Source organism: Schistocerca americana, chromosome 9 (assembly GCF_021461395.2).
Source record: "Schistocerca americana isolate TAMUIC-IGC-003095 chromosome 9, iqSchAmer2.1, whole genome shotgun sequence".
NCBI lineage: Eukaryota > Metazoa > Arthropoda > Insecta > Orthoptera > Acrididae > Schistocerca > Schistocerca americana.
In genome coordinates, this window is record NC_060127.1 from 204,471,750 (window position 1) to 204,498,201 (window position 26,452).

Below are 26,452 nucleotides of genomic sequence, written 5' to 3' on the forward strand. Positions count from 1 at the left end.
TGGAGTATCGGGATGAGATGGGCGTCCACAATCTCGACATGTGAGGCTAGAAGTACAGCGAGAGGACATGTGACCGAACTTCCAGCACTTAAAGCACCGCATCGGGGGAGGGATATAGGGTTTGACGTCACATCGGTAGACCATCACCTTGACCTTCTCTGGTAATGTATCACCTTCAAAGGCCAAGATGAAGGCACCGGTAGCTATCTGATTGTCCCTCGGACCCCGATGAACGCGCCGGACGAACTGTACACCACGGCGCTCTAAATTGGCGCGCAGCTCGTCATCAGACTGCAAAAGGAGGTCCCGATGGAAAATAATACCATGGACCATATTTAAACTCTTATGTGGGGTGATGGTAACGTTAACATCCCCCAACTTGTCACAAGCAAGTAACCTGCGAGACTGAGCAGAGGATGCCGTTTTTATCAAAACTGACCCAGAGCGCATTTTGGACAAGCCCTCCACCTCCCCAAACTTGTCCTCTAAATGCTCTACAAAGAACTGAGGCTTCACGGATAGAAACGAGTCACCATCAGCTCTGGTACAGACGAGATACCTGGGCGAATATATGTCACTGTCATTCATTGCCTTTCGTTTCTCCCATGGTGTGGCCAGGGAGAGGAACGATTTGGGGTCATAACGTTAGCTCTAAAAGGAGCCCTCGAACGCTTAGAGACTGCTGGTGGCTGGCCGCCAGCGAGAGATGATGTACCACGCTTCATTGTGGGTCATCCGCCCTGATGCCACATACTCCGACCAAGGGCCCTCCCCACGGGCGCCACCCAGCCACAGCAATAGCCACCTGGCAGGATGGCCATTGCCGGGAGTCCTGATGCCCCAGGGAGATGGGCATCTACTCCTTGGCATACGTGGGGAGTTAACGGCGCAGGCATCAGTAGAGCGATCCCTGTGTTGTCGGGGGGCTACAACCAAGAGGGTACATGGCGGCCCCACCACAACGGACTGGGTACCGTGCAGGATCTTAGGTGCAAAAATGTCCAAGGTCGTCATCACAGTTAAAAGCAACACTGCAAAATGCAGCGTGGGAATCGCACCCAGGGACGTATCCTCGCCCAAGAGATGGAAAACGAGCGGAACACCAGTGCAACGACGAAAAAGCCGGCTAAAGGTCTCAATGCACGACGGATACAGTGCACCATGTAAGGCGCCCTTCCCCAATTGGCTCGCTCTTCGGAATAATTTAGAAAGATGGAGGTCAAACCCGAGAGGGGACCATCACATAAGGCCGAAACATGGGAGACTCCCTTTAGTCGCCTCTTACGACAGGCAGGAATACCGCAGGCCTATTCTAACCCCCGAACCCGCAGGGGGGAGTTCCAAATGTGCTTTATAGTTCTTAGCGCAACCAAGGCCCGGTGCAAAAATGTCTGCAAACTCTTCACATAGACCAGAAACACTGGCTGAAGGCACAGTCTGGTTCACTGATAGGACCTGATTTACTATAGACAAGTTAAACAACTGAAATAAATCTAAACCAAACAAGTTCACTGCAGAAGAAGAACGAAGGACGTAAAATGACACAAGTTTTGTTTGTCCCTTGTATGTTGCAAGAAGGCTGCACTGTCCTAACACAGGGATATTCTGACCTGAATAACTATTTAACGTAACATTTGCGGCACGCAACTGAGGTGTGCCCAGTTGTTTGTACGTGTCTTTATTGATCAATGAAACTTCAGCGCCGGTATCGAGCTGGAATGGGATCACCTTGCCATGAATGTCCAAGTCTACAAAAACTTTATTGTACTGCTGATGACAAGAGCGACTGTCTCGTGGAATTTGAAGTGACACTGGTACAGAATCACTTGCTAATTGACGTGATTTCCGGCGACGTCGACGCACTTGTTGTGGGACGCACACAGTCACTGTGAGAGACAGTGGCACTGGGCGGAGTGGAATTAACTACATGAATGTCCATGGGCGAAGGTTCACGAGCCTGAGTATTCTTGGTTCGATTCCGGCGCGAAGCAAAGGGCCTGGAATGGTTGTGAATGTCCGATCTGAGCTTTTTTTGGCAAACACTCTGAACATGTCCTTTTTCATTACAGAAAAAGCAAATAGCTTGGCGTGACGGGCAATTTTCACGCGAATGTCTAGTAGCACACCACGGGCATGATTTCACTGCATTTGCTTGCTGCCGCGGGACACGTGGTTGAGATCGTGGCGGCAGCTGCGCGGACGGGCGCGAGGGCTGTTTACAGTTCCGTGCAGCTCGCCCGGCGGGCCGGTTAATCTGACACACGGCTGGCGAAGTTGCAAATGATTCCTGAGCAAAGGCAAGTGTGTCTTGCCTATCCAATATGTCCATCACTTGTTGAAGGGAGGGATTGACTAGTTTCAAAATTTGTTCTCTTATACAAACATCAGAAACGTTTTGTGCAATTGCATCACACACCATAGTATCTGAATAAGGGAGTCCACATTCACACTCAAAAGCACAATCCCTAGTAAGGCCTTGCAAAGTGGCAACCCACTCCCTATTTGTCTGACCGACCGTACGTTTGGTACGAAAGAACGTATACCTTTTTGCAACTACATTGACAGATTCTTTAAATATGCATCTAATGCCGACAAAATTTCTTCGTAGGACAGAGTTGCTACGTCGCGGCGGGGAAACAATTTCACTATCACATGGTACGTCTGCACCCCTACACACGCCAATAACTGAGGCTGCCGCTCGTTACCTTGAATTCTGTAGGCGGCGAGATGGAATCCAAATTGGCGTGACCACTCCGTCCAGCTTTCCAGTGCCGCAAAGAAATGACGAAAAGGCAGTGCAACTGCATGTTGTGGCTGCGGTAGCGGTGGAGCGGCGGCGGCCGCATCGTTTTGCTTTGCACGTTGACCCTGGACGAGCTGTCCAAGGGCATCCAATAAGGCCTGCATCTGCTGATTCTGCAAGCGATAAAATTCGGACAGTACATCTGGAGATTGTGGCGAAGCCATGACACAAGTAAATTAAGCAAGTAGAAAAAAGAAGACCCTTTGGAGACTCGTCGCCAAATATGTTGTGATTTAGCAAGACAGCCAAGTCACAACGAGAGGAAGCCGAAAGGCACGCGTTAAGCTCACGCAGATTGGCGTGAGGTCTGGAACAGTTAAAACGAAATGAGAACTTAGAAAATGGACGCAGTCGCTGTAATACTTAACGTTAATCCACATTTGTAGAACATCTCTCGTTACGGTACATGCTTCATAATATTAATTATCAATTGAATACGGCGCCTTGCTAGGTCGTAGCAAATGTAGCTGAAGGCTATGCTAACTATCGTCTCGGCAAATGAGAGCGTATTTGTCAGTGAACCATTCCTTGCAAAGTCGGCTGTACAACTGGGGCGAGTGCCAGGACGTCTCTCTAGACCTGCCGTGTGGTGGCGCTCGGTCTGCAATTACTGACAGTGGCGGCACGCGGGTCCGACGTATACTAATGGACCGCGGCCGATTTAAAGGCTACCACCTAGCAAGTGTGGTGTCTGGCGGTGACACCACATGTCATGCACTTGCCTGCCGTGAGCGCTGCAGACACCATCTTAACCCAATCCTGCATTTTTGGGGAACGACTCCTACACTACTGTTCACACGAGTCAAAAGTGTGGGTTTTGCCATTATGTATGGGTAAGGACCATTGCAGTCACTGAATTAGACGAGGCCTGTAGCCTCAACACTTAAACTCCTTACACAATGTACTATCAGAGTTACTAGGGTAGGTTCTGGCGTACACAAGACTGTAAGGGAATTTTTGCACGACTGCGCACCAGACCACTACCTTCGTAACATCTAACGATCATTAGCGATTAGTGTGAGTGGTGATTGGACAATGCCGGGCTCTGCCATTCTTGACCATCGGGCCTCAACCCACTACACATTTTGCTGCATGGACATGACACTTCTTCGGTTTATGTTGCTCATATGCAGAAAGCAGTAACTGCAAGATCGCATTACAGATGCGTTTAACAGAATCTGTTACGTTCTCAGAATGTACGCATCAGTAGGACAGTCAACACAGCGCCGTTGTGAAAATGATAATGAAATATCTGGTATACACGTTTAACCGATTTTTCAAAATTGTGAACATGACAGACGAGACATGACAACAAGTTTTACATCAAACACTTTTACACAGAACGAAAATGACTACACGTTATGAATTAACTATGGAACTGCAGAGGATGTGACGGTCCTTGGCCGGCCGCGGTGGCCGAGCGGTTCTAGGCGCCCCAATCCGGAGCCGCGTTGCTGCTACGGTCGCAGGTTCGTTTCGGGCACGGATGTGCGTGATGTCCTTAAGTTTAAGTAGTTCTAAGTATAGGGGACTGATGACCCCACATGTTGAGTCTCATAGTGCTCAGAGCCATTTGACGGTCCTTGACCACCTTCACATTGCAAGGGACAGCACGTCCGTTAGATGCAAAGTAAACACAGATACGAAGCTAGAATGAAACTGACTCGGAATGATATCTGTTACAATTTAGACTCTTGTAATCACCCCTGGGATGTAATGAGATACCAGATCTTAGAATATATAGACGTCATAGACATAGTCGAAGGAGGAAATTATTTAACATTGAGGTTTACTCAAGCACCAATTAGGTTTTAGGACGACTAAAGCAAAAAAAAAAAAAAAAAAATCTCAAATAGAACGAGGCACGTATTAAAATGAAGGCAAGAGGTTCAAGCAAACTATACTATCAACATAAAATATTCTGAAATACCAGGCGTACCGGTACGAAATGAGCGTTGAGATACAAATGGGTCGATAGAGAACATTTGCTGTGAACGAGCCTTCATTTTTTTTTTTTTTTTTTTTTTTTTTTTTTTTTTTTTTTTTTTTTTTTTTGCTGGTTGGTATGACATCTGTCATGGAACAAACAATATCATATGTTTTCATCGTGTTAACAATGCCGAATTTTGTACCAGAAAGTGATGACTTACGGAAAGCATTAATTTTTTGTTTTCATTTGAAAAAAAGTGCTGCAGAGTCGCATCGAATGCTTGTCGAGGCATATGGTGATCATGCTCTACCAGAGGCAACATGCAAAAGATGTTTTCGACGGTTCAGAAATTATGATTTTGATGTAAGAAGACCACCAAAAAAGTTCGAAGACGCCGAATTGCAAGCAGTATTGGATGAAGATGATACTTTGAGTCAGAAGCAAATGGCAGTAATGCTAAATGTTGCACAACAAACAATTTCTGACAGTTTGAAAGCTATGGGAAAGATCCAAAAGTGTGGAAAACGGGTGCCACATGAATTGAATGAAAGACAGGTGGAAAACCGAAAAACCATTTGTCAAATTTTGCTTCAAAGACATGAAAGAAAATCAATTTTGCATCGAATTGCTACTGGCGATGAAAAATGGATTTATTTTAAGAATCCTAAACGGGAAAAATCATGGGCTAATCCGGGATAACCATCAACAACGACTGCAAAACCAGATCGATTCGGAAAGAAGACAATGCTCTGTGTTTGGTGGTAAATGAAAGGTGTGGTGTATCATGAGCTTCTAAAACACGGTAACTCTGAGAATACTAATCGCTACAGACAACAAATGATCAATCTGAACTATGCATTGATCGAAAAAAGACGAGAATGGGTCGAAAGACGTGGCAAAGTAATTTTTTACACGACAATGCACCTGCACACAAAGCAAAACTGGTTCAGGATACAATCAAAACACTTGACTGGGAGCTGCTACCCCACCCTCCGTATTCACCAGACTTGGCCCCTTCCGACTACCATTTATTTTCATCAATGGGACACGCATTGGCTGAGGAACACTTCGATTCCTACGAAGAAGTCGAAAATTGGGTGTCTGATTGGTTTGCTTCAAAAGACGAACATTTCTGTTGGCGTGGTGTCCACTAATTGCCAGAAAGGTGGTCAAAATGTATAGAAAGCAATGGTCAGTACTTTGAATAAAATGTTTTTACTTTTCAATTCAAAATTAGTGTTTCATTTTCACAAAAAAATGCGCATTTCATACCGGTACACCTGGTAAACAAAACTATTCTTGAATGTCTTCGAGGACACGCGACAAAATTCAATGAAACCTTTGTATTCCAGCAACTATGACAACTCTTACGGCACAACCCTTTTCATCTACTATAATAAACAGCTATTCTATTCATTCTAACTTCTTGCTATAGCTCCACATCCCACCAACGTTTCAATTTCTTTGTACTTTGCCTCCCTTTGTGCAAACGGTGTAGGATAAGGTTTCACTGAAAAAGGCTGAAGCAATTATATGTATAGTTTACATGGTCTGGCTGAAAATATCTCCCTACTTACACACACACTTATTTCATTCCGACATCCTATGTCACGACATTAAAAAAAAAAAAAAACAGTATCGAAAACGACCAGTTCATGAGAAATTTTTATTGCACCATTATTCACAAAAAGAAATACACGGTAAAGTCACATTACTGTGACCACTGCCTACGTTCCGCGCCAAAACGTGGAAAACAGTGCCGTCCTTGACGTAATGCGGAAATGCAGTGACTTACCACTGGCAATGGCTGGAAGCATCTCCGAAACGGCTAGCTTTGTAAACTATTCGCAGGCCTCCATGTTTAAGGAATACCATGCAAGGAAAAGTTGTGCTATCCAAGACCGGCCGTGAGACAACTGTGGTGCACTAAGGGCCATAGATGACAAGGGTGCACGATGGCTGCGGAGACGTTTAAGAGCGAATAGACGTGGAAGTACTGAGCAACTGACCGACCAGATGAACCAAGCGGTACCAATTGTTTCTCCTCAACGGCCGTTCACCGAACATTGCTGCGTACGGGCCTCTGCAGTGGGTGCCTGGCTCATGCACCCTTGCTGACTGCTGTTCAGTGGCGTGGAACGTTGGAATTTGCACACCAATAAGGCTGCTGAGTGGCTGATGATGGTCAAAGTAGAGAGGATATAAAATGTAGACTGGCAATGACAAGGATAGCGTTTCTGAAGAGAAATTTGTTAACATCGAGTATGGATTTAAATGTCAGGAAGTCGTTTCTGAAAGTATTTGTGTGGAGTTTAGCCATGTATGGAAGTGAAACATGCACGATAAAAAGCTTAGACAAGAAGCGAATAGAAGCTTTCGAAATGTGGTGCTACAGAAGAATGCTGAAGATTAGATGGGAAGATCACATAAGATAACTAATGAGGAGGTACTGACTAAAACTAGGGAGAAGAGAAATTTGTGGCACAACTTGACTAGAAGAAGGAATCGGTTGCTAGGGCATGTTCTAAGTCATCAAGGGATCACCAGTTTGGTACTGGAAGGCAGCGTGGAAGGTAAACATCGTAGAGGGTGACCAAGAGATGAATACACTAAGCAGACTCAGAAGGATGTAGGTTGCAGTAGGTACTGGGAGATGAAGAAGTTTGCACAGGATAGAGTAGCATGGAGAGCTGCATCAAATCATTCTCTGATCTGAAGACCACAACAACAACAGTCTTTTGTGCTGGGACACCGGAGTGTCTACAAACTGATTGAAATAAGAATGGAGGTAAGGTATGTATGTGAAGTACTGAGAAAGCAAGTGTTCAAAGACAAGTTGAAGCAGACCATCCATCTCCGGTGGGGATGCCTTCACTCATCCGCCACTATGGCGTTAGGACATCTGCAGATCTGTAACTGTTAGAAAATTCGCGATTTTTCTGTATGACAGTGCTTCGAATTCTGTTTGCACAATTGTTCCGATATCTCCACGTCTGTGCTTAGACAGTGATCTCTTTCCAAACAACAAGAATGTTTATGATTAATGGTGTTTTTGCATGAGTGCTCATGCTTTTTAACGGTGTGAACGTTTAACATTTCTTAGACGTATATTGACAGCAGGACAAACATTTCGCCGAGAAGCGTTAGCCGCACTGGGTACGCGTGCACCCTAGACACAACTCACAATTTCCGTTAGGATCGCTAGGAACAATGGACCCTAAGGTATTCTAGAAATGATTTCTATAGCGTCCACGAGGGTGAGTCGCTCGGCAGTTAGGTCTTCCCTGGACCACAGGTAGAGACAGAGGGTTCACACACCAACAGCAGCAAACACAACACCCAACCGATGACTTGGCGCTAATTTAGATAGACACATAAGTGACGTCAGTATAACAGCCGAAGAACTTTTACATGCCGTTGGCAGCAACCCTGCACTGGCTCGCTGTGGCTGGACCTGTGGGGCGCGTTGGGGATCTGTGATAGTTGCGGTTGATGATAGTTCAGAAGCGTTTTTTACGTGTACTGAGTGTTTGTGCACTGGATTATTTCTGGCGGTTTAAGTGCTCAGAGCATTAGACATGAATTATGGTTTGAGTATTTATTAGGTGTTTTGGTGTTTGTTGCATTATTTTGTGAACAGGTGTGCAGTACATGACTTTGAAAGTTGACAATTAGCAAGCGTGTTTGGAGTCGACATGCATGCCCTTGGAGTGTCTGCGCTGTGCAAGTAGGTCTTCGCTCCCATCCGCTTACATCAGCAACAGTGCCTAGGTCATCACGTATTTCGAGAGGAATTTCTCAAGTGTCAAGGGTTGCTGTCGCCTCATTCTTCCAGGCACCTGTGCGTCACTTTGTGTGGGGGGTGCCGTTGCATCCCGGATTCTGGGAGCACGTGCAATAGTCTCCTGTGTGGTCCAGTGGGCAGGAGGATGGGGGGGGGGGGGGGCAGGCAGCGCGAGCTGCCTGCACGTGTTGTTTCCGAACAGATCGGCAGGCTATGCTATGCGTTATTTATATGGTTTGCGAGTTGATTTTTGTGTCTGCACATGACTGTACTGTATTATTTAGGAGCAGTTTGCATGTTTGTATGCTGTGTAGTGAAATTACTTCGGTAATTTACAAGTTTTTTGTAGTGCATTATTTAGGAGTAGTTTAAAGGCTGTAGGCTGTGTGGCATGACCCCAAGCATGTCAGAGCTTGTGTTTTGTAGCAGTGTGATAAATATACTATCTCTCTTCCTCTATCCAGCAGCCCAGCACATGGTGGGTCATCTTCCTCTCCAGATAGCCATCTTGGGTTATGTTATGAAATGGACGCCAGTGCTCTCTGGTGCCAGTACTGTGTACTAGGTCAGTTGGACTCCACACCCCATGGCGACGACACTGGATGGCGGTAGTGCCTCAATACAGACTTATGCCCAGCACAGGCTGGGTCCTTTTCCCCACTGATCCCTAGGAAGAGGTGGCATTCAGGTGAAAGGTTATTGGAGGTAGTCCAAGTGTCCTTTCTTTCCCACCATATTCTCAGTTTAGTAGATACAGTGCAAGTGGTATTTCTGTTTCCCTCCAATTTGCACCACCATCTTGGATTACATACTGGGACGTATGACAGCACACTCTGGTGGCTCTACTGTGTACTACGTCCAGACCTTATGGTGAAACACTCTTTGCCGCCATCTTGGATAATGGTATTTACATCTTCAGCTGATGTCATGGCAGCCATCTTGGATTACGTTACGCAATGACGACAGCACCCTCTGGTGGTGGTAGTGTGCACAAGGTCAGTTGGAGTCCGGACCTCGTGGTGAACACACTGGGTATTGGTAGTGCTTTTAACTGTTTAAATAAATAGTGCATGCAAAATAAAGACTTATGTCCAGCACAGGTCGAATCCTCTCCCTGCCACTTACTAGCATGAGATGGCGGTCAGCTGACTTAGGTTAGTGGAGGTAGGCCAATTGAAATATCGTCCCACCATCTGTCTTAGGTTAGTAGAGGTGTGTTACATTATCCTGATGGAATTTGAACTTGCCGCCATTTTCTGTGAGAGAGGAGGGGAGGTGGGGCTAGTTACGAGAGGTCACCCAATTGACCTATCTTCCTGCCAAAATTCAAACTTCCCGCCTAAATCCGCCACCTTGAATGACGTCATAGCCGCTATCTTGGGTTACATCACGTGCTGTTGCCAAGTCTACAAGACACTCACTCAGCTAATGTCATCGTCGCCTCCTTCGATACACCTGGCAACAATGCAGAGTGGCTCAGAACCAGCCTTGTCCCAATACTATCATGTTGCCTGGTCAGACGAGTCTCAGTTCAAATGTTACAGAGCAGATGGGAGTGTACAGGTATGGAGACAACCTCAAGAATATATATACCCTGTATGTCTGCAGGAGACAGATCAAGCTGGTGAAGGCTCTGTAATTGTGTGGGGCGTGTGCAGTTGGGGTTATACGGGACCCCTGATATGTCTAGATACAGCTCTGACAGGTGAATGTACGTATGCATCCTCTCGGATCACCTGCATGCACTCATGGCAATTGTGCATTCCGCCGGAATTGGGCGATTCCAGCAGGACACTACTACACCCCACACCTCCAGAATTGCTACAGAGTCTCTCGGGGAACTCTCTTCTGAGTTTAAACACTTCCGCTGGCTACCAAACTCCCCAAACACGAACATTATTGAGCATAACTGAGACGCCTTGCATCGTGCAATTCAGAAGACGTCTCCACCCCACGTACTCTTACGGATTTATGTACAGCCCTGCATGATTCATGGTGTCTGTACCCTCCAGCACTACTTCAAACTTTAGTGAAGTTCATGCCACGTCGTGTTGCGGCACTTCTGTGTGCACAGGGGGAGGGGCGGAGGCTAAACGATAATAGGCAGGTGTACCAGATTCTTTGGCTCTTCAGTGTATCTTTGGGGACTGTGTACACCCCTACATCCAGTTTGTTTTTCGTCGGCATGATGGCATCTACCAGCAGGACAATCCAACAACATGTTATACGGCTCACAGTCCATGTGTGTGGTTCGAAGAGTATCAGGTTGAGTTTACAATACTCCCCACATTTAAACCCAATCGAGTATCTGTGGGAGCATCTCAATCAGGCTGTTTGCGCCTCGGTCTTCAATCTCGAAATCTAGCACAGGTGGCCACAGCACTGTATTCGGCATGGCTCTGCATCCCTGTAGAACCTTCTGGAACCTCACTGACTCTCTTCCTGCACGTCTGCTCTGAAAAGGTGTTTACCCAGGCGTATGACAGGTGTTTACATCAATGTGACTGGACCTTGTATTCCTGTAACTCGCAATATGAAAACCACCAAGTACGACACTCAAGTGCCATAAGTTCACTATCATACACCACAGAAGGTCGGTTTATTTCTATAAGCGAATCACAGTTCAAGAAACGTGATGTAAATGAACTGCAGTAGGTCGTCTAACGTAATAAATGGGAAAAAATAATTTATGTTCACATACCATACGAATGATGCAGCGGTAGAAGTCGACTGCGTACTAGGTATGACAATGCAAATACACGATTTAGAGGCTCACTAGCTGTTGCCAAACTGCTTCTCATTCTAATCAAAACTACAGGTTTGCTACGAGTCAACATGTCATTGCAAATATTATCAGAAAAGTCTGATAGTTGATTTCGAATCGAAATAAACACTGTCGGTGTTCTATTCCATTCCCGAAAGTTGTTTGCATGTCGGCACATGTTGTGTGCAGTGATTGGTTGATAGAAGAAACCCAAGAGGACGCCACTGTTAGTACTGGGGACTCACGTTTGGGAAGACAACGGTTCCAATTCCTGTAGGGCCATCCACACTTAAGTTATTCGTGAGTTCCCTAAATTGTTCCAGGCAGTTGACGGGATGGTTCCTTTCAAATGGGTACGAGCGACTTTGTGCCTCATTCTTACGTAATCAAAGTTTGTGCTCCGTCTCTAATGACTGCGCTGTCGTCGGGACTATGAACACAAATGTTCCTCCCTTTTATTGTAAATAAACGCGTTTTTGCTATAATTGTGTGCGTGAAACGACCATAAAATGGAAGGTCAGCATACGAAACTATCACCAGTTGCAACACGTCAGTCGCTAGCCTGTAAACCTGCAGAAAGCATTCAAGCTGGCAGATGACGTCCAGCCACAGGCTGACTCATTCTGCTTGTTGACTAGGTTTTGTCCTCCTTTGAATCTGTAGTAGTGCTCTCTCTGATTTCGCAGTTACTTTCTAACACAGCGGGACTTCTCTGCCCCTTAAAACTTTCCACACTGACTACCTGTCTACGTTGAACTGTATAGTAACTCTATAACAAATAAAATAAGATTTTGGAGAAATTCGCGACAGGAAACCGCTTATTACCTTCTGCAAGGCATGGATGCTTTTGTAAGATAAAGATGGACACAGACAGTTGAAGAAATGAACTTCTCCCAAAAACTCCGCTGCATACACTAAGAAACAGTCTCCTACGTCACCCTAATGAGGCCGCAAATACAAATGTGAAAACATCAAGAGCGTCTAATGAAAGGTCACATACGATGAAGAGTAAACAAGATTTAAGGACACTCAGACGAAATTCTCTGACTGATGACCATGGTTTTGATGGTGTTCACCCGGAATTTATTGTTCATGCCGAAGACAATACTACTAAATAGGTAGTGTCGCAAGTTCCATACGGCTTTTCGCAGATGATGCCGTAGTATACAGAGAAGATGCAGCATTGCAGCGAAATGCAGGAAGAATTGGAGCGGATAGGCACTTGGTGCAGGGGGTGGCAACTGACCCTTAACATAGATAAATGTAATGTATTGCGAATACATAGAAAGAAGGATCCTTTATTGTATGATTATATTATAGCGGAACAAACAATGGTAGCAGTTACTTCTGTAAGATATCTGGGAGTAAGCATAAGGAACGATTTGAAGTGGAATGATCATATAAAATTAATTGTTGGTAAGGCGGGTGCCAGGTTGAGATTCATTGGGAGAGTCCTTCGAAAATGCAGTCCATCAACAAAGGAGGTGGCTTACAAAACACTCGTTCGACCTAGCCTTGAGTATTGCTCATCAGTGTGGGATCCCTACGAGGTCGGGTTGACAGAGGAGATAGAGAAGATCCAAAGAAGAGCGGCGCGTTTCGTCACAGGGTTATTTGGTAAGTGTGATAGCGTTACGGAGATGTTTAGCAAACTCAAGTGGCAGACTCTGCAAGAGAGGCGCTCTGCATCGTGGTGTAGCTTGCTGTCCAGGTTTCGAGAGGGTGCGTTTCTGAATGAGGTATCGAATATATTGCTTCCCCCTACTTATACCTCCCGAGGAGATCACGAATGTAAAATTAGAGAGATTCGAGTGCGCACGGAGTCTTTCCGGCAGTCGTTCTTCCCGCGAAACATACGCGACCGGAACAGGAAAGGGAGGTATTGACAGTGGCACGTAATGTGCCCTCCGCCACACACCGTTGGGTGGTTTGCGGAGTATAAATGTAGATGTAGATGTAAATGGCTCACACATTCTTCTCTGTGATAACTGCAACTGGACATATCTTCAAACAGTTCAAAAATTCGAGAATCATCACTCTTTTGAAACAGAATAATCAGCTAGTCAACATGTCAGCGTATCACACGGCCTGGAGCAAGAGTGTCATTTACAAACGACTAACAGTCATATCCTGTCAAACAATAGCATGCCTAGTACACAATACGCTCAGTAACAAATCTTTTCAAGTCACAGTTGATTGAAATACAAGCAACACAAGGATTACATATAATGGAATACTACAAAGTTCAGCCTTGGCGATCCCTCGTCTTCAACCTTTCTTCCAGCCACGAAGGGAAAGTAAGTTATGGTGTGCTTCGATGCAGCCGCAGAAGCAGTTCCCAACATAGACGTTAATCAACTGCGTACCTCCCAAGTACCTAGCAATGAAACTCGACTGCACCCTTATGCACGGTAGAGACACTCTGTGAAACTATTGGAACAGGAACTGCTGAAACCCTTCAGATCTCATCCCTTGCTCTACTGTAGTCTGTGAATCTATAATGATCAACCATATGATTATCTCCCTCTACCTACTGCCGGAATGTCCACATTACTGGCACAGATAATAGCGGCGAAGCGTCATGGAATGAAAGCAATGAGACCTTGGTAGGTCGCTGGAGGGAGTTAGCACCACATTAGCACACAAAACACATTCAGTTCACGTAAATTCGAGGGTGTGTAGCAATCTGGCGAGTTGGCGGGCCAATACACCAACCGGAGCCCTGCTATCGGCATGATAAGGAAAGTATAGCGATTTATTAGACCGCGCAATGCTCTTGCATTCCGCCAATGTCCAGCGCCGATGGTCACGTGCCTATGTCAGTCGTATCCGTCGATATCGTGGTGTTAACATTGGCACGTGTGTGGGTCGTCGACTGTGGAGGCCTATGGTCACGAGTGTTCCGTGCACCGTGTATTAATTTAAGTTTTATGGATACCTAAAATAACATAAAAAGGCATTATATGTTGCAACATCTTCCTACATAAATTACGTGCATTGCAATAGAAGCAGTGAACTGTAACGAGTATTTTGAGTCACTGTTTACCTTAACAAGCATCTCAAATTTCCTACCGACAACGCAATAACATAAAAATATTACCATTAACTGCCGCGCTCTCAATAATTCCATGACTTCATAAATCTCTGTAAAACGAAACACATTACCGTTTGTAAAAAGTGAAACATTCAGAACCAATGGTCTGTAACTCACGACGATAAAAGGTCGAGTAGAGCATCGAAACCACAATAAGTGATTTAAATAGAAGCGACATGGGATGTACCCTACCCCCATGAACCATGGACCTTGCCATTGGTGGGGAGGCTTGCCTGCCTCAGTGATACAGATGGCCGTACCGTAGGTGCAACCACAACGGAGGGGTATCTGTTGAGAGGCCAGACAAACGTGTGGTTCCTGAAGAGGGGCAGCAGCCTTTTCAGTAGTTGCAGGGGCAACAGTCTGGATGATTGACTGATCTGGCCTTGCAACACTAACCAAAACGGCCTTGCTGTGCTGGTACTGCGAACGGCTGAAAGCAAGGGGAAACTACAGCTGTAATTTTTCCCGAGGGCATGCAGCTTTACCGTATGGTTAAACGATGATGGCGTCCTCTTGGGTAAAATATTCTGGAGGTGAAATAGTCCCCCATTCAGATCTCCGGGCAGGGACGACTCAAGAGGACGTCGTTATCAAGAGAAAGAAAACTGGCGTTCTACGGATCGGAGCGTGGAATGTCAGATCCCATAATCGGGCAGGTAATTAGAAAATTTAAAAAGGGAAATGGATAGGTTAAACTTAGATATAGTGGGAATTAGTGAAGTTCAGTGGCAGGAGGAACAAGACTTTTGGTCAGGTGAATACAGGGTTATAAATCAAAATCAAATAGGGGTAATGCAGGAGTAGATATAATAATGAATAAAAAAATAGGAGTGCGGGTAAGCTACTACCAACAGCATAGTGAACGCATTATTGTGGCCACGCCTACTACAGTAGTACAAGTTCATATGACAACTAGCTCTGCAGATGATGAAGAAATTGATGAAATGTATGATGAGATAAAAGAAATTATTCAGGTAGTGAAGGGAGACGAAAATTTAATAGTCATGGGTGACTGGAATTCGAGAGTAGGAAAAGGGAGAGAAGGTAACATAGGGGGTGAATATGGATTGGGGGAGAGAAATGAAAGAGGAAGCCGTCTGGTAGAATCTTGCACAGAGCATAACTTAATCATAGCTAACACTTGGTTCAAGAATCATAAAAGAAGGTTGTATACATGGAAGAAGCCTGGAGATACTAGAAGGTATCAGATAGATTATATAATGGTAAGACAGAGACTTAGGAACCAGGTATAAAATTGTAAGACATTTCCAGGGACAGATGTGGACTCTGACCACAATCTATTGGTTGCGACCTGTAGATTAAAACTGAAGAAACTACAAAAAGGTGGGAATTTAAGGAGATGGGACCAAGACAAACTGATTAAACCAGGGGTTGTACAGAGTTTCAGGGAGAGCATAAGGGAACTATTGTCACAAATGGAGGAAAGAAATACAGTAGAAGACGAATGGGTAGCTCTGAGGGATGAAGTAGTGAAGGCAGCAAAGGATCAAGCAGGTAAAAAGACGAGGGCTAGTAGAAATCATTGGGTAACAGAAGAAATTTTGAATTTAATTGATGAAAGGAGAAAATATAAAAACGCAGTAAATGAAGCAGGCAAAAAGGAATACAAACGTCTCAAAAATGAGATCGACAGGAAGTGCAAAATGGCTAACCAGGGATGGCTAGAGGACAAACGTAAGGATGTAGAGGCTTATCTCACTAGGGGTAAGATAGATACTGCCTACAGGAAAATTAAAGAGACCTTTGGAGAAAAGAAAGCCACTTGTATGAATATCAAGAGCTCAGATGGAAACCCAGTTCTAAGCAAAGAAGGGAAAGCAGAAAGGCGGAAGGAGTATATAGAGGGTCTATACAGGGGCGATGTTCTTGAGGACAGTATTATGGAAATGGAAGAGAATGTAGATGAAGATGAAATGGGAGATACGATACTGCGTGAAGAGTTTGACAGAGCACTGAAAGGCCTGAGTCGAAACAAGGCCCCGGGAGCAGACAACACTACATTAGAACTACTGACAGCCTTGGGAGAGCCAGTCCTGACAAAACTCTACCATCTAGTGAGCAAGATGTATGAGAGAGGCGAAATACCCTCAGACCACAAGAAGAATATAATAATTCCAATCCCAAAGAAAGCAGGTCTTGACAGATGTGAAAATCAGTTTAATAAGTCACAGCTGCAAAACACTAACGCGAATTATTTACAGACGAATGGAAAAACTGGTAGAAGCCGACCTCGGCGAAGATCAGTTTGGATTCCACAGAAATGTTGGAACACGTGAGGCAATACTGACCCTACGACTTATCTTAGAAAATAGATGAAGGACGGGAAAACCTACATTTCTAGCATTTGTAGACTTAGAGAAAGCTTTTCACAATGTTGACTGGAATACTCTGTTTCAAATTCTGAAGGTGGCAGGGGTAAAATACAGGGAGCGAAAGGCTATTTACAATTTGTACAGTAAGCAAATGGCAGTTATAAGTGTCGAGGGACATGAAAGGGAAGCAGTGGTTGGGAAGGGAGTGAGACAGGGTTGTAGCCTGTCCCCGATGTTATTCAATCTGTATATTGAGCAAGCAGTAAAGGAAACAAAAGAAAAATTCGGAGTAGGTATTAAAGTCCATGGAGAAGAAATAAAAACGTTGAGGTTCGCCGATGACATTGTAATTCCGTCAGAGACAGCAAAGGACTTGGAAGAGCTGTTGAACGGGATGGACAGTGTCTTGAAAGGAGGATATAAGACGAACATCAACAAAAGCAAAACGAGGCTAATGGAATGTAGTCGAATTAAGGGAATTAGATTAGGAAATGAGGCACTTAAAGTAGTAAAGGAGTTTTGCTATTTGGGGAGCAAAATAACTGATGATGGTCGAAGTAGAGAGGATATAAAATGTAGACTGGCAATGGCGAGGAAAGCGTTTCTGAAGAAGAGAAATTTGTTAACATCGAGTATAGATTTAAGTGTCAGGAAGTCGTTTGTGAAAGTATTTGTGTGGAGTGTAGCCATGTATGGAAGTGAATCATGGACGATAAATAGTTTGGACAAGAATGGAATAGAAGCTTTCGAAATGTTGTGCTACAGAAGAATGCTGAAGATTAGATGGGTAGATCACTTAACTTATGAGGAGGTATTGAATAGAATTGGGGAGAAGAGGAGTTTGTGGCACAACTTGACAAGAAGAAGGGACCGGTTGGTAGGACATGTTCTGAGACATCAAGGGATCACAAATTTAGCATTGGAGGGCAGCGTGGGGGGTAAAAATCGTAGAGGGAGACCAAGAGATGAATACACTAAGCAGATTCAGAAGGATGTAGGTTGGAGTAAGTACTGGGAGATGAAGAAGCTTGCACAGGATAGAGTAGCATGGAGAGCTGCATCAAACCAGTCTCAGGACTGAAGACAACAACAACACAACATGGAATGTACATAGGCGCAACAGCGCCCTCTTTTGTGTCAAGGACAGGTCAGTTTTACGCAACACTCTGCCATTGCGGAGCCATTTTCCGAAGTGAGAAACTGTCACTAAGTGTCACTAAGGCTCGCCAACATTACAGGGTTGACCATCGACTTGTGAGTACGTCCGAACGGGGAAGAAAGATTGCTCTCCGGGAGGCGTGTCTGCCGTTCTGTGACACTGCGGCTCGTACGTACAGGGCACACTGCTGCAACAATGAGGAGTATGTGGGAGAGAAGAGTGGCGTACATAGCACCGATAGTGACACAGGGAACTGGACGACACAACGCGACATGGTCACACCGTCCTGTCCATTCGGCAGAAACGGACAGAGCTGCATCGTCCACAGTGTTGCCACGACGTCGAAGCACGGCGACGGGTGTGGACATGTCTACGTCGCCCGTACGACAACGTCTTTTGCGAGCCGGACTGGTGGCACACATGCCATTGCGTCGGCTACAGCTGACTACAACTCACTAACGCCGCAGACTGCGATGGACACGTGAAAGCCGATACACGCGCGCTGAGGCGCAGAATGCATTTGTTTCCGGTCGAGTCCCGCTTCAGCGACGCCGTCGTAAGCGTCAAGGCCGGTTCCCACTAGGGCTGCCGCGCGTCAAAACGGCGCGTCAGCGGCGTGGTTGCCATGGAAATGGCGTCAGCGGCAAGGCGCGGCGGGCTCTGCGTCGCGGTTTGACCATGTCGAACCGCTTCCGCTGCCGTGTGCCGCGCTCCAGGTGCGCGCCGCCAATCACAGAACGCGCTGAGCGTGACGTCAGGTACGGACTCCCGGGCCACACGAACTTTCGCCGAACCGCTGGCGCGGACGCGGCGGCAGCTATGAAATACTTATCATCCGATTCCAAGGAAACTATTCGGTAGAAAAATTTGATTCTTGGGCATGTTACAGCCTGATATCTTCTCTCGATAAAGGACCGAATTTCTTTTCGTTATTCGTCGTGGTTACTTGCTGTATCGCATTTACGTAAACCTTTACACGAAATTTTAATGAGTGTGCAGAGGTAAAAACGCATTGCGTGGACTTTGCGTACAGTTCATTTTAGGTAATACATTATTGCGTATGAAATTTAGTCAACATATCGAAATTGTTTTTAAAGCTGAGAGCAGATCGATAGCTATCACCGTTCTCGAGATATTGTCTGATATGTCGGCGGACGGGCTATGCCGTGACTGCGCGCGGGTTGCTCGGCGACGCGACCGGTACTTCGTCCTGCTCGTCGTAAACCATGTGGTTGTATCAACCGCAAATTTCGTAAACAGTTCAAGAAATCGAAATTTTTTTTTTTTTTTTTCAAACGATAACTTGTGAAACGTCATGTATTTCGTCGCATGATAAATATCCTAAATCTGTTTATCTACCAAGATATGAAAGTAACTACAGTTTTTCAGAAGGGATAGATGAATTTTTTTAAAAGGCATTAATAGCATGTCGAATGAGAAGTTAAACCGAAACTAATTTGCTGGTATGTCATAAGATGTAATTTACTAAATATGTAGAGCTATTGATTATTTCCTTTCTTTTTTCTTTATCCAGTGTACTTTACTGATTCAAGAAGCGTTTCGCCTTTTACTTTAAGGCATCTTCGGTGGAATCTAGAATGATTCAGTTTTGTTTTGATATGTGATACTTGGAGATTATAAAACAGTTCACATCTTTTTTTACGTGAATGACTGATTACTTTCAGTGAATCGAATTTTTGGCGGACATATACGTTTCTCCTCACCTGGTCACATGCTGGAGGTTGAACTAAAACTTAGAAGAAAAAAGAGCAAACATGAAAATGTGCTTATGTTCCATAATCTGTCACTAGCAGTAGACGTTTTACCGAAAACTCTGATTTGACGTCGTAACTACAGTGTGTTCACCTCATGTCCCTTCCTGTCTGGTTTGTTTATGTACATGTTGCCAAACTGCAGAATTATATGCTGAAAACTAATGTTTGTTTATTTTCGTTCTCCTTATATCTGTATGTGTGTGTGGCTAGCCGGTGATAGTTATAGAAAGTTGAAAGTGAATCCAGTAGTTGTCAGACAGTGGTTGAAAGATTTGGTGTTCAGCTGATTTCAGTTTTGGTTTAAATGTTTTGTGGAGGAGTGCATGGAAGAGTAAATTCACTGCTTACATTAACAGATAAAATAGTAGAATAGTATTTCAACAGATGATTATTATCAGAATAGTATCAACCAACCCCTTTGTCCTCACTCTTTGACGCCCCATAATACGTCCTGTCAACTAACCCCTATTGTTGTCAAAGTTGTGCCATAATTTCCTCTTCCTCCTCTATTTAATTCCGTACCTCTTCTTTAGTCACACGATCCTCGTATCTAATGTTCAGCATTCTTATGAATCACCACGTTTTGAAAGCGTCTATTGTCTTTTTGACAGAACTGTTCATCATCCACGTTTCACTTACGTACAAGGCTGCACTCCACACAGATACCTTTGTAAAATAGTATCCAACCATTAGAATTTATATTCGGCATGAACAAATTTTCTTTTTCAGAACGCTTTTCTTGCTATTGACAGTCTTCAGTCAGGTTTGCGTCTGCATCAGGAAATGCCTTACAATTTAAAATCTGATTTCGAAAACTGTTCGAAATATATATTATTCTTTCGTGATTCTTAAGCAAGGTGCTGGCGATGATTACATTATGCTCTGTGGGAAATTCTATCAGGTGGCTTCCACTTTCATCCCTTCCCCCTAGCCTTTGTGTTCTTACTGTTTCGTGTACCTGCTACCGTATCACATTTTAAATTTTTGTCTCGCTTAACTATATGAATAATTTCTTTTGTCGTACATTGTTTCAATGTGTTAGGAGATAGTGAACAATCGTGAACGGTAGTCATGAAATCTGTTCATGGTGAAATGAGAAAACATGAATAATGAAATATGTGAAAGAGTACATTGTACAGAAAATGAAAAATTGGTATGTCTTCATCCAACTTCGTCTTTCCTTCATGTAGGTGTAAGATATAGTTAATCAAACGCACCGCGCGTTTCGGTGGGTCCCACCCCGTACCTCAGTGGCTGTCCGTCATTGGCTACCGCTAACGTCTGCCGCTTCCAGATGGGAACGCCAATTCCGCGAGCCGCCGCGTCAAAGCGGAAAACGCTTGCCGCTGCCGCTGCCGCTGCCGCACGACGCGCTGCCGCGCTCTAGTGGGAACCGGCCTTCAGACGCCGCCATGGTGAACGCAACCGGGCACACCGCATTGTAGACCGACATAGCGGACAAAGGCCTGCAACAGGCGATCTCGCCTTCTACGGCGTGAGGCAATCTGAATAGCTACCAAAACATAACGGAGGTTTTACAGCCCGAGGCACCGCCCCTCCTGCAGTTCATTCCACATGCCATTTTCCACCAGGACAACGCGCGGCCACATGTGAACTCTCCCACAACATTATCTGCGTGATCGTTCCAGTCCAAGCTCTTCATAATTGTAATTGCTAGGTATTTAGCTGAATTCACAGCCCTTACCTTTGTTGACTTCTCGTGTACCCAAAATTTAACAGATTTTGTTTGGTACTCATGTGAGTGAACTCTAACTTTTCGTTATTCAGAGACAACCGCTAATTTTCGTATCGTAGAGATGTCGTACCTACGACATTTTGCAATTGTTTTTGATCTTCTGATGGTTTTACCAGGCGGTAAAGGACAGCATCATCTGTAAAACAATCTAAGACTGCTGCTCAAATTGTCTCCTAAATCGTCTGCATCCACCAAAAGCAGAAGAAGGACTATAACACTCCCCTGGGGAACACCAGATATGACTTCAGTTTTATTCGATGACTTTCTGTCGATTACTACGTACTGCGACATTTCTGACAGGAAATCACGTACCTAGCTGCACAGCTGAAACTATTTATGCACAAGGAAACCAATGGCTTTACAGAAATAAAAAATAAAAACCTTTGGAGTTCGTCTGTATTGAAAACTAAAATAAGTAATTAAACAAATAAACGTAACTGAGAAAAGTTTTCAGATAGAAATTTTCGGAACGGTTGGATTGCGAGGTAGCAAAACGACGTCGTAGAGATGGGATATGAAAAACGATGAAAGAATAGCTGAAGAAAAGGGTACAAGAAATGAGAAGAAACTAAAGACGCTATATAGCTCCCACTGAAGAGCAACAGATCACCGCAGTAAATCTGTGGGAAAGATCCATCCGGTGGTGACTGTAACCCTGGGACGACCGCCTGAGACTGGCGCTAGTAACTTTATCGCAGCTGGCGGGCCGCCAAAGTGCCTTATTAGTTCGGCGGCAAATCCTCTAAGATGAGATGCTGCAAGACAGTGGTCATATTCTTCATAACCTCCCATCTCGGCACAAGTACTGTGACTGTAGTTGTATAGTGAAAGTTTGAATCGACAATCGGTTAAGGACTTCATGTATCCGGTATGGTCTAGTGGCTAGGATACCTGGCTCTCACCCAGGAGGCTCGGGTTCGATTCCCGGTACCGGAAAAATTTTACTCCACAAATAGCCGTAGAAAATTTATCAAGTATTCGGTATTAATACGTATGTTCGTAAAGTGCAGTCACTACCTCGAATGATCTCGGCATAAAGCTTTACAAAGATAAATACAAGGACGTGTTGCTCATTTGAGACAGTCACAGATCGTCAGACTTTCCACAACTTCCTGGAGATCCCGCTGACCGCCGCCTTCAGGGACGCCCTGTCTGCCGCCACTTGACGTGTCCGCCATCTCCGCCGCCCACCGCCACAAACACACCCCCCCCCCACGCCCTTGTCGCAGTCGCAGATGTCCTCCCACATCCCAAAAGAACCAACGTGTGTTAAAGTGCTAAAGTGTTTTTTTTTTTTTTTTGTGACACTGAAAAGTGATTGAACACGTAAAAGTTTCCAATATAGTGTCAATATAACCATAGCTCCGAGCGTCCTTTTGTCTTTGGTGTTTTTGTGCTTTTTTTCTTGTTTTTCTACCTTCCATCGTGTGCAATCGAGAGGTGTTCGTATCTGTGAGTACCACAAAACTATTACAGGTCTATCAGTACAACAAACTAGTGACTCACATGCTTATATATGTCTTTTGTCCTTTTTCTTTTGTCATGGATTGTTTAACATGTTAAGATAGTTTTTCATGAGTGTTTCCCCTTGGGATACCACTTAACTCAGCAAACAAGAGCTGACAACTGATACACTCGTTAATATTTCTATCAAACTGATTTCATGCCTAGTGCATGTCCCACTAAGGTTTTTCAAGACCCAACGTAAAATGCCTCCCCCTTGTTTTCTAACACAAGATTTAATAAGAAGATAGTAATAACTCAACACTATTTTAAAATGAATAGAGCACATCCACAACTCAAAATATCTACAAAACAATACCATAACTAGTAATAAGTAAAATTCCATAGAATAACTTTTTTTTCTTATATACTAATTATTCTCTGTAAATAACTATATCGTACAATCAATGCTTATTCCAAATTCACTTTGCCATACGTACAAATGTAGCGTACAAAGACTCAGAAAAGCTAAATTGCTAAACTACAACAATAAATGGTGCAAGAAACAACTAAAAAACTCTGTCTGCCAGACTCTCGAAAAAAATATTTAAAAAAAACCACCAAATGAAATAATTACCTGGACAGTACAGTAACAGAAAAATAAAAGCAAAGAATGGATTGTCTCATCTTTACAAGTATAATTTAAACTGTATTTGTAAAACGAAATTGTTATTTTGTAAATAAAAGTCTATATACGTTAAAAAAAAAGGTTCGATTCCCAGTACCGGAAAAATTTTACTGTAGAAAATTTATCAAGTATTCGTTATTAATACGTATGTTCGTAATGTGCAGTCACTACGTCGAATGAACTCGGCATAAAACTTTAGAAAGATAAATACAAGGACGTGTTGCTTATTTGAGACAGTCGCTACATATCGTATGTCGCCAAGACAAGAAGGGATAGCCACCGCTGCATTTCAGATTTTCTGCTGCATCTGATCGTATTGGCCAGTCTTTTAATAAATTACGCCACGGCGGAAATGCGAAATAATTTCCTAGTTAGCCAAAGTGGGGGTGTCCCGAAAAACATCTAATTTGTAGTTATGACATGAAGTGAATTAGCAACTTAGCGCAAACCGAAATATTCGTGGGAACGAAATTCTTCAGTTTCTTCTTCCTTGCGCCATATTTGTAACCGGTGCTCATGCTCACGGAAACTAAAACGTCGTTCGCACTTATTTATTCTCCACATCACAGGTAGAAGTATTATAAAGTATTATAGTTTCCTAAAATATGCAGTATTATCTGGAGATGTGTTTAATCTGGAGGTAATGACCCAGACTGTCCTATATACACTATCTGATTAAAAGTGCCTGGACATCCCTATCTAATTCGGAGTTACCATCAGATATCACGAGAGGCAAATCTGCCACTACAAAAGGAGGCGGAGAGCACTGTGTTGCACTATTGAAGCATTAAGAGTAGAATGAGAGAAGAAGTGGACTAGTTATTCACTCGCAGCTGCACAACAAATCCACAACGGACATTTCAATTCTTCTAAAGCTCCCAACGCCAATCTTTGGTGATGTGATTGTCAAGTGGAAACGCGAAGGAACAACCACACGACCAGGAAGGCCTCATGTACCGATGTGCAACACCCTTCGACCATTGCAGAGTGGGCTTCCAAGAAATGGCACGAAACCTGCGGAAGAAATCCCTCGTTGAGTTCCAAAATGCTATCAGCTGGCCAGGCGAGAGTTATAATGAATGGCGTACGATGGACAGGCAGCCTCTCGTAATCCACACAATTCGGCACTCAACGTCAACCGACGTTTGAGGTGAGGTAAAGAGCGGCGCCGCTGGACAACAGACGGCTGGCAACAAGTGATCTTGAGACAGGAATCACGCTATACCTAGTGGTGATCATATGGAAGGATGTGGGTTTGGCAAATGCCTGGACAACCTTATCCGCCATCACTATTAGTGCCAACACTAAAGTATGAAGCAGCTGGTGTTATGGTTTGAACTGGCTCAAGAAATCGCTGTATGTGGAAGAATTATGGCTACATTTTACAGCAATTTGTACTGAATACAGTTCGGGGATGTTGCTTGCTTATATCAGCATGACAATGCACCCTATCATAAAGCAGCATTTGTGAGGCGCTGATTTGTGGACACACAACATTACAGAAATCGACTGTCATGTCCAGAGCACCGAACTGAACCAAATCGAACACCTTTGGTACGAGTTAGAACGTCTTCCTCCTCCACTATTTACTCTGGTTTCGGCACTAGAGGAAGAATCGGCTCCTATTGCTCCACTTACATGCAGACACCTTTTTGAAAATGTCTCCAACAGAGTTCAAGGAGTCACAAGCAAAGGGTGGACACACCCCATATTAAATTCCGCTAACAGGCGTCCGTATAGTTTTGATAAAATATTGTAAATCTTGAGGACACATCAAAACTGCTCGAAAACTGTATACATTCGAAGGCCTTAATAGCAGCAATGTCCCTCACTACTACTTCCTAATGTATGACAATAAAGTTGCAAAACTCCGACTTTACGTGAATTTAAGGGAATCAGAATTAATTGTAAAATACGGACACCCTTGAGCAGTTTTGACCCTAGCAGTTAATCTTAAGGTGGGGATTTGACATGTCCAAAAGAATAGATACTATTCTTGCTCCCGCAATCGTACAAACACATGATAGAATGAAATAAATTATGGCATCGGCCGCAACTGGGCAATGAAATGAATTCAATGGCGCCAAGTGAGAATTTCTGCCGCACCGGCACTCGAACTCGGATTTCTCCCTTTACACGAGCGTTCGAGTTAACGGCTTCGGCTATCCGAGAAAGCTTGCCATCCAACCCAAATTCCCAACTTGTCGCACACAACTTACGTCCATGAAACTCTTTGCTCGTTCCATCACGCTGGATACATGCTAGAGTTCAGGAAAGACAGCCCATCCGCACGGAAATGAAATCAATGGCAGTCAAATCGTATATATTGATATAAGTGTGGTGTATGTTCTTTCGCACATGTCTGAAACTCCTGTCCGTAAGATGCTTGAAGCATCTGATGAGGTCATTGCGATGCCTTGTGTACTCACTAGAGTTCGCTAGAATCTTCTGCAAAGATTTTACGCCTGAGTTTTACACAACCCATTTGAGGTAGGTGTTGACAGCTGTGCTACATTTACAAGCAGTTTTAGAACACAGAACGAGAGGTTATGTGATGATCGCATGGATAGAACTGACATTTAAAAAATCGACAGAATTGCGAACAATGACGGGGAATAGGTATAAATTGACCGAATATACACAGAAATGTGGGGAATTTGAGGAAGTACTTGCGTTATCTTCTGGTTCGCGCAAAAGCTTTGTACATGGGGACAAGTATGTGGCACAAGAGGAATCCGAGTAAACATCGACATGGAAGCGAAGGGAAGCAGTCAATTTCGTCTCCGTCGAGGTAGCATTATACTGTATGTCTATTGAGGTACCAGTGATACACGTGAGTTGACTACTGTATTTGACGCTTTTCTGGAAGATAGATCTACTTGCATTTGCGTTAAAGGATAACAGAGAGTGGACTCGGTGA

At 44.2% G+C, this 26,452-nt stretch overlaps 1 non-coding gene across 1 annotated transcript; it reads left to right on the forward strand.

The window, feature by feature from the left end:
* Positions 1 to 22,265: 22,265 nt before the first annotated feature.
* Trnae-cuc lies at positions 22,266 to 22,337 on the forward strand. Its single transcript has one exon. It is a non-coding gene; the product is annotated as a tRNA-Glu (tRNA).
* The last annotated feature ends 4,115 nt before the right edge of the window (positions 22,338 to 26,452 follow it).